Source organism: Saccostrea cucullata, unplaced genomic scaffold, assembly GCF_032062105.1.
Source record: "Saccostrea cucullata isolate Sc308-1 unplaced genomic scaffold, CSIRO_AGI_Scuc_v1 ctg74, whole genome shotgun sequence".
Taxonomy (NCBI): domain Eukaryota; kingdom Metazoa; phylum Mollusca; class Bivalvia; order Ostreida; family Ostreidae; genus Saccostrea; species Saccostrea cuccullata.
Window position 1 is genome coordinate 780840 of NW_026934212.1, and position 7660 is coordinate 788499.

General features: G+C 35.0%; 1 long non-coding RNA gene across 1 annotated transcript; it reads right to left on the reverse strand.

The window, feature by feature from the left end:
- Nucleotides 1–908: 908 nt before the first annotated feature.
- Nucleotides 909–1783, reverse strand: LOC134240196 (uncharacterized). The gene is made up of 3 exons (XR_009986386.1): nucleotides 1738–1783; nucleotides 1298–1357; nucleotides 909–956 (listed from the first exon to the last, which is right to left on the reverse strand). It is a non-coding gene; the product is annotated as an uncharacterized LOC134240196 (long non-coding RNA).
- Between the last annotated feature and the right edge of the window lie 5877 nt (nucleotides 1784–7660).

Sequence of the window (7660 nt, forward strand, 5' to 3'; positions counted from 1 at the left end):
CTGAACTTCTTAGAGAATGGATTATAGATGGTTAGGAACAATACATATCTTCCATGTTGATGACTGTAGAAATAAAACCATTTTGTTAATATGACAGAGTACTGCATGAAACAATGCATGTTTGAAAATTGAACAAACATGTACAATGCCCCCCCCCCCCCCCAAAAAAAAAGATCATGAAAATGTTTGTTTTTAATCTCAAAAATTGTTTTTAACATTAATTCCAGATGAGAAAAGTTCATCATGTTATCTTTAGATAATAAAAAAAAGCACAATTACTGTATTGATATCACAAATAAAATGATTATCAAATTAATTATTTAGACACTAAAAGATTTTTTATTAACAACAGATTCAATTTTGATTAATATCTGTCAGTACTGCATACAGAAAAATACATCTTTTTTTAGCCTCATCACAGTACAACATGTAGTCCTTAATTTTTTGAAAAGCTCATTACTAAGAAACAAAAGTGAAAATGAAAATATATGTATGCCATATATCCCACATATTTAGAATCAAAACAAAAAGTAAATAACTTAGGATTAATCTTTTGTAAATTCCTCCTTTTCTTATATTAGATTCCTAATTAATATCTCTTTGATCACCATTTAGTAAGTCTGAATTCCATGGCCATGGGTAACATACATAATGAATTATGAAATTAAATCATATAATTTATACAAAAGGACTTATTAAAATTCTGAAGATCCCTTAATCATGTGTTAATATATTTTAGGTTAAATAAGGGTGTGCTTATATGAATGTAAGTTAGAGACAACAGATCACATAAGTATTACACAGTAATTAAATTAACCATATAATCATGCTTAAATGCAAAGATGACCATCATAGGAAAATGTAAAAAAAACAAGACAAACTTACCAGAGATATCCAAATATATGCCCAATAAGTCTAAAATTAAATAATCCAGTGAAATAACATCTCAGCTGATCCTGAAAAAAATCATACAATTCAGTGATACACAACTAACCTCATTTAACAATGTAAGTAAAGCAAAGTAATTTACAGACAAAAGGGACAGAAATGTAAAAGATACCATGTATTTTACCAATACGAATTTGAACATTTTTCTGATTGAAATTCAATATCATAGAATGACCCATCATAGAATTATTAAATGCACTCTGAGTTACATGCAGGTTATACAAGTGTAAATCACATGAAATGAGGATAAATACAGCATTGACATTCAAAATTGAACTTTACATAATCATGATTAAATGCAAAGATGACCTTCATATAGGAAATGTAAACAAAACAAAGACAAACTTACCAGAATTATTCAATTATATGCCCAATTAAATAATCCAGTGAAACAACATCTCAGCTGATCCTGAAAAAAAAGCATACAATATTCAGTGATACTCAATTTAACCTCATTTTACAAAGGAAGTAAAGCAACAATTGACAGACAAACAGGACAGAAAAACATGTTTAAATGTAATGCAAAATAATATCTCTTATATATGGATACCTATACTCTAATGAATCATATTAAATGTCATTCGTAAAATGTATTTTTTAAGACAGATTTATTTAGGATCGACTTTTTAAATGATAACATGAATAGCACGCCATACTTTAACCACATGTCAAAACATTCTCTCAAATTACACAGAAATGGGTTATTTAGCATAGCTGACATTAAACATATAGGCGAGCGATAACATTATCACAATCATAAACAATGTGAAACAACTTTAAACGACCTACACTGTGGATTACAAGCCTTTTTCACTGGGGTAAAATCTTGCTGAAATTCGCTATGGCCGCCCGAAACCCCGAACCCGAATGTATAAAAGATGAAGTCATACAATAACATAACACTGATGTGGTATTACATGATTTTTTTTTAATTTTATTTCTTAAAAACTATAAGGGGAGTTTACCAAAAAAAAATTTATAAGAAAAAAAAATTTAAAGTTATTTTAAAAAAGTTAAAAGATAAAAAATTTAAAGTTAATTTTAAAAAAAGTTTAAAAAATTTAAAAAGAAATTCTAAGTTTTTTTTAAAAAGTGACCTGGTGTTATAACTTGACAGACATAACACACACATGTTTTTTGTATTGTGTGTTATTTGTTATTGTCTTTCAGTAAAAAAAATTCAGTTCAAACCGGTTAGGCTGGCTAGACTAGGCTGTCTAGACTGTAAATGAAAAAGTGTGACGTCATAATCACATTGTATTTATACAGTGGATGACGTCACAATGCATAGGTAAGTTTATCGTACTTTTTGCACACGGCACTTTATAGAGGGTGCAAACAGGTATATAAGAAAACACAGGTAAAAGGTATATTTCTTTTGCACACGACCCTCAGTTTTTTGCACACGGCTCCTTTATAGATGATGGAACAGGTATATAAAGCCCAGGTAAAAAGGTGCACACGGCTCATAGCAGGTATATAAACTAAAAAACTGTAAAATTTGATGATCATTCTGCGTGAGCACTTCGAACTGGACACAGGTGAAAAAAAGAAAGTAAGGATGAATACTTCAGAAAATTCCCAGTATTATGTGACACCTGAAGGATATGTAGGAGCTCCCATGACAGAGATAATAAAGGATGCAGTGGAATTGGATTTGAATTTGGACATGGTTAATTTTCCTGAGGACATGAATAAAGAAGAAGATATGAGCATCTTAAACACCACTTTGGATGGAATTGAAAACATGCTGTCCGCTTTTGAGAACAAGATGAATAACAAGTTGAGTGATGTTGAAAACCACTTAAACACCACTCTGGACGGAATGCTGTCTGATCTAGAGAACAAGATGAATGATATGAACAACAAGGTGAGTGATGTTCAAAACCAGCTGAATCATCTGATAATTTACATCAGTAAAATGAAAGGAGGAAGGACTGACCAGGAAAAAGAAGAAGGGACCCAGGGCGGATCAGGAGAGAGTAAGAAACAGATGGATCCATGCTATATCTGCAAAAAGTTAGGACATTGGGCCCCAGATTGCCCCCGAAAATTTGGCAGATACAGTGGAAATTAAAATCATTTTTGTATTTTTCATTGTGAATAAAATCTGTGTTCTAATCTGTCTTGTGTGTGTTTTTGTTTTCAGTAAAACCAGTTCAAACCGGTTATAGGACTGTCTAGACTGTGAAGCGTGACGTCATAATCACATTCTTGCAATGTTTTGCACACGGCGCATTTTTTACCTGTATAGTCAGCATAAACAAAAACGTAGTACCTACGTACCAATGTGAAAACACAGTGTAAACAACTCCAGTATTTAAGGGGAATAGGTTAGGGTTAGTTAGGGGGTTAGGGTTAGTTAGGGTTAGGGTTAGTTAGGGCTAGGGTTAGTTAGGGCTAAGGGGGTTAGGGTTAGTTAGGGTTAGGGTTAGTTAGGGCTAAGGGGGGATAGGGTTAGGGGGTTACGGATAGGGTTAGTTAGGGTTAGGTTTGGGTTAGGGTTAGGGTTAGGGCTAGGGTTAGGGTTAGGGGGCTAGGGGGTTAGGGTTAGAACTGCACTCAGTTGACCCGGTCATCCAGTCAGCTTCCGGCTAGGACATTTCTGGCTAGACCACTTCCGCTAGGGCCCACTTCCGCTAGACCACTTCCGCCCACTTCCGCTAGACCAGTTCCGGCCACTTCCGGTTAGCCCACTTTCGGTTATGACGTCACTTCCGGGCTAGCGAGGCCGTTTATACTACTTACGTAACATTCTTCAACAGTGAATCATATACATATTTCAAATGGAATATAAACCATATTATCATGCCATTTCATCAATAATATCTAATTATGAAAAAAAATCTTTAATTATGAGGAATGGAAGCCGTGTTTGATCCTCGACTTGGTGAAATGTCAACATGTTTAATATCATTTAAACAGAGAATTTCATTCCGTAAATATATAATTATCAATATTTGTTCTTTACTTTTATCGAATTCTGAAATAAAAAATTTATCAATTAATTAATTCTTTGACATTGTGTTTCTTTAAATGTTAGTCTTTCGTAATCCCGGTCTTAAACTGTTTTTCTCCTAACTATGCTCTTTACCTGTCTTTACGAGTTTGCGTGCATTGAAGCGAGAGATTCACACCTGGCATGCACTAAATAAACAAAAGGAATTGAGTTGTAGATAACCGATTTGTATACATAAGATAAACAAAGCCTTATAATGCGACCAAAGTCATATGTATCAGAAAGAGTATCATCAGGCTATTTATTCATCTATTTTTTAAAATTGGTAAGTACAAAACATTGCGCGACGCACGAAAATAGAATGTCGCTGCGTCATGCTAAAACCTCAAGAAAATCAAGAAAACCCCCACTACTTCCATGACTCAATGTGGAATGAAATCTGGACAGATACCGCGATTCGAAGATTGAACTCATGGCCGGAACCTATATTACAGTAAAATCCGGAACCAATATTATGATTTTAAGGTTCCGGCCGGAACGCGAAACACCCGGAACGAATATTATGCGACACCGGTCTTCACGTCCCACAATGACAGTGGGATTCAAACCCGCGACGTAATGATCAACTCCTTACTCCACGACTTTAGAACAGACCCTCTACACCGTGTCAAACCGTTACTTTGAGGGAGTCGCGAAAAAGAACGCGGGAGTCGCTTTTTACGCCAGGGGGAGTCGATTTTCTTCGCTTGAAAAACTTCCGAAAGGTAGGTCACGGTGTTTTGTTGCATTTAGAAATAGTTTTTGCACAAATACTATATCGCACGGAACAATACGATAACTAAGGTACATGTACATTAGAAGTTTACCAGTCTTAACCATCTAGTATGCTCAAACACTTCGGATCTTTTTTCAGTATTCACAAATTTTACTTTGCCGATGACAAAAAATATGCATTAAGGAAAATTTATGCAGCATAACCAGGTTGTAGGTGATCTAAATGTTTTATTATTTGATAATCTTTATTGTTTGACAATTTGAATTTGGAAAATGATCGTTTAAGGAATGTACGGAGGCGATTTCTAATTTCAGTGCAAAGGTAACGGAGGGGGGAGTCGATTTCTGTTCATGATTAAGAAAGGGGGAGTCGCAAAGTAATCTAAATAATGAATTTTGGCTATCAATGTTGTCGAAATGAGCATTTTGAATGTTGAAAATGTCGTATTTTATTGTCAGTATCAATCTTTGAACTTAATTATTCTGAATTTTTAAAAATGACAAAAAAGAAATCATCTTTATGGCTCCATCAACCTAACAAAAAGGGAAAATACAAAATACCAGTAGTCCGTACAAATAGAAATGGACAGCTGATATATTAAACATCCCCTAAAAAACTCCTTCTAATTCAAGATCTCCAACACCAAAAAAAGCTGAAAGTTCATAGAGTTTTTCAGTGCAACCAGACAAGAGGGTCACCTTCCCCGTTGAAAAGAACTCCCAAAAGACAACGGGTTGACAAATCTGATATACAACAATTCAGCGAAATCGAGTATCATGATATATGTACAGCTGCCATAGGTATCCAAATACAGGATGAAAATTCAAAAACAATATCTAAAGACATTTTTTCAAAAGCTTCTGGGAAACTCTTCAAATACGATAAAGGCATATAGCAAATAAATTTTTAACATTTTTGCGCCTTATTGATCAAAGTTTTAAATAGAAATATGTAAGAAAATTCTTTAAAAATCTTCTTCTCGAAAATAGCAAAGCCATAATTGATCATATTAATATGGAAGCATCCTCAGGTTGTGTAGATTCAAGTTTGTTCAAATCATGACCCCCGGGGTAGGGCGGGCCCAAAAGGGCCGATCAAAGCTTTACATAGAAATATACAAGAAAATTCTTAAAAAAATCTTTGCAAAGCCATAATTGCTCATATTTATGTGGAAGCATATATCAGGTAGTATATCAGGTAGTATAGATTCAAGTTTGTTCCTAGCCACAATGTTCAGGTGAGCGATGTGGCCCATGGACCTCTTGTACTGAATTATTTACCAAAGGTTGTCTTTAGAAACAGCATCACACACATTTGTAATAGACTGATGGCAGGGACGTAGCAACGGGGGGGGGGGGGGGGCAGGGGTGCCTGCCCCCCCCCTTTTTCCCCAACATTAGAAAATATTCATTGAGAGTATGGTTGCCCCCCCCCTTTTTCCCCAACATTAGAAAATATTCATTGAAAGTGTGGTTGCCCCCCCCTCCCAATTTACCATAGTATAATGATATCAAGGAATTGTAGCAAAAACTGAAAGTGAAGTAATTTTTCTTTGAAAAAGTTGCCCCCCCCCCCCACCACCACGAAATAGGATTTTCGAGTTTGGGCAACTTTTTAATTTTGTTTTTTTTTGCTTGTCAACTTCTTGAGGTATTAAGTAAAAAAAATTCTCTGGTTGCCCCGCCCCCCCCCCCCACTTTCAAAAACGATGCTACGTGCCTGGATAGTAATCTTTTTATTTAAATAATGCACATTCTTTATTCAAAATGTCTAATTTCACAATCTTTTACAGGGGGTCTGATAGTCCACATTTCAAACTATGTGGGCAAAAACGGTGTGGTTAAATTTCTTTGGTATTACATCTAAGTAATAGTTATTGTATATTTATTATGGTGTATCTTGAGTTATTTGGGCGAGGGGCGGTGACGAGTGCGAAGCACGAGTCTCCGCCCTTCGTCCAAATAAATCAGGATACACCATAATAAATATTCAATAACTTTCTTGTATCATGGCCAATCAAACGTCATATCACAAATAATATGCATGGTTTTTAATTACACCAATAGAAAATGTAGTTTTTGTCAGGTGACCGCATGGATAATCTCTCCTTCCTGCCAGTATTTTTAATAAACTCATTTTGCGTGTGTGTGTGTTCATGAGAAAGGACGTCGGATTGCAGCATCCCGTCGCAATTTAAGAACGGATTTTTTTTAAAATGAATATCACAAGAAAACCTTTGGATATCAAACAGGAAAAAAAATCGAAGTTAAGAAGGAAAACTCAGATGTTATTCGAAAGTCCAGAAAAAAGGTACCCGTTGATCATTTGACATATTTGATAGCTGTTGCGTTCACGAAAACGCTGTGTCAGGGTCTTCATCTGTGGATGCAGTACATCTGCACTTATTCTCGTTGAGCAATGAACACGGCAAAGATGGTTTGTTTTTTGTTTTTTTGCTAAAGCAGTTTATTACAATAGGTGTGATGTTTTAATATAATTCTGTGTGAAATTCGTGTCAAGAACTTGATTTCTCGTTGTGGAGGATTGAATATTTGCAGAGTTCCGTAAAAGCATTTCGTAGTGTGGGATACGCACTGTAATTTATGTAAAAGACTTTTATTTCACTTGCAGAAATTTAGCATTTGTATAGCCCATTTCATTCTGTAATTCATATTCAATATACATGTGATTTAAATTGATGAAATCGCGTAAGTGTTCAATAATTTATTTACACGGCACAGTACAGGTTTTGCTGCCTCCGCCCATCGGTGTATCTCCAGTTATTGTACACTTTACTTCAAAGGAAAAACACCGCAGCCATGATACAAAGAGAAATTTTGTATCCTAAAACAAAATGATAAAAGTTTTTTAAACATTGAGTTAGAGAATAATTTTGGCCTATTTATTTTGTACGAATTAAATTTGTCTTTCTCTTTGCAGGACTTTGTAGAGAGTGGTGCTCATTAACATATGTGCAG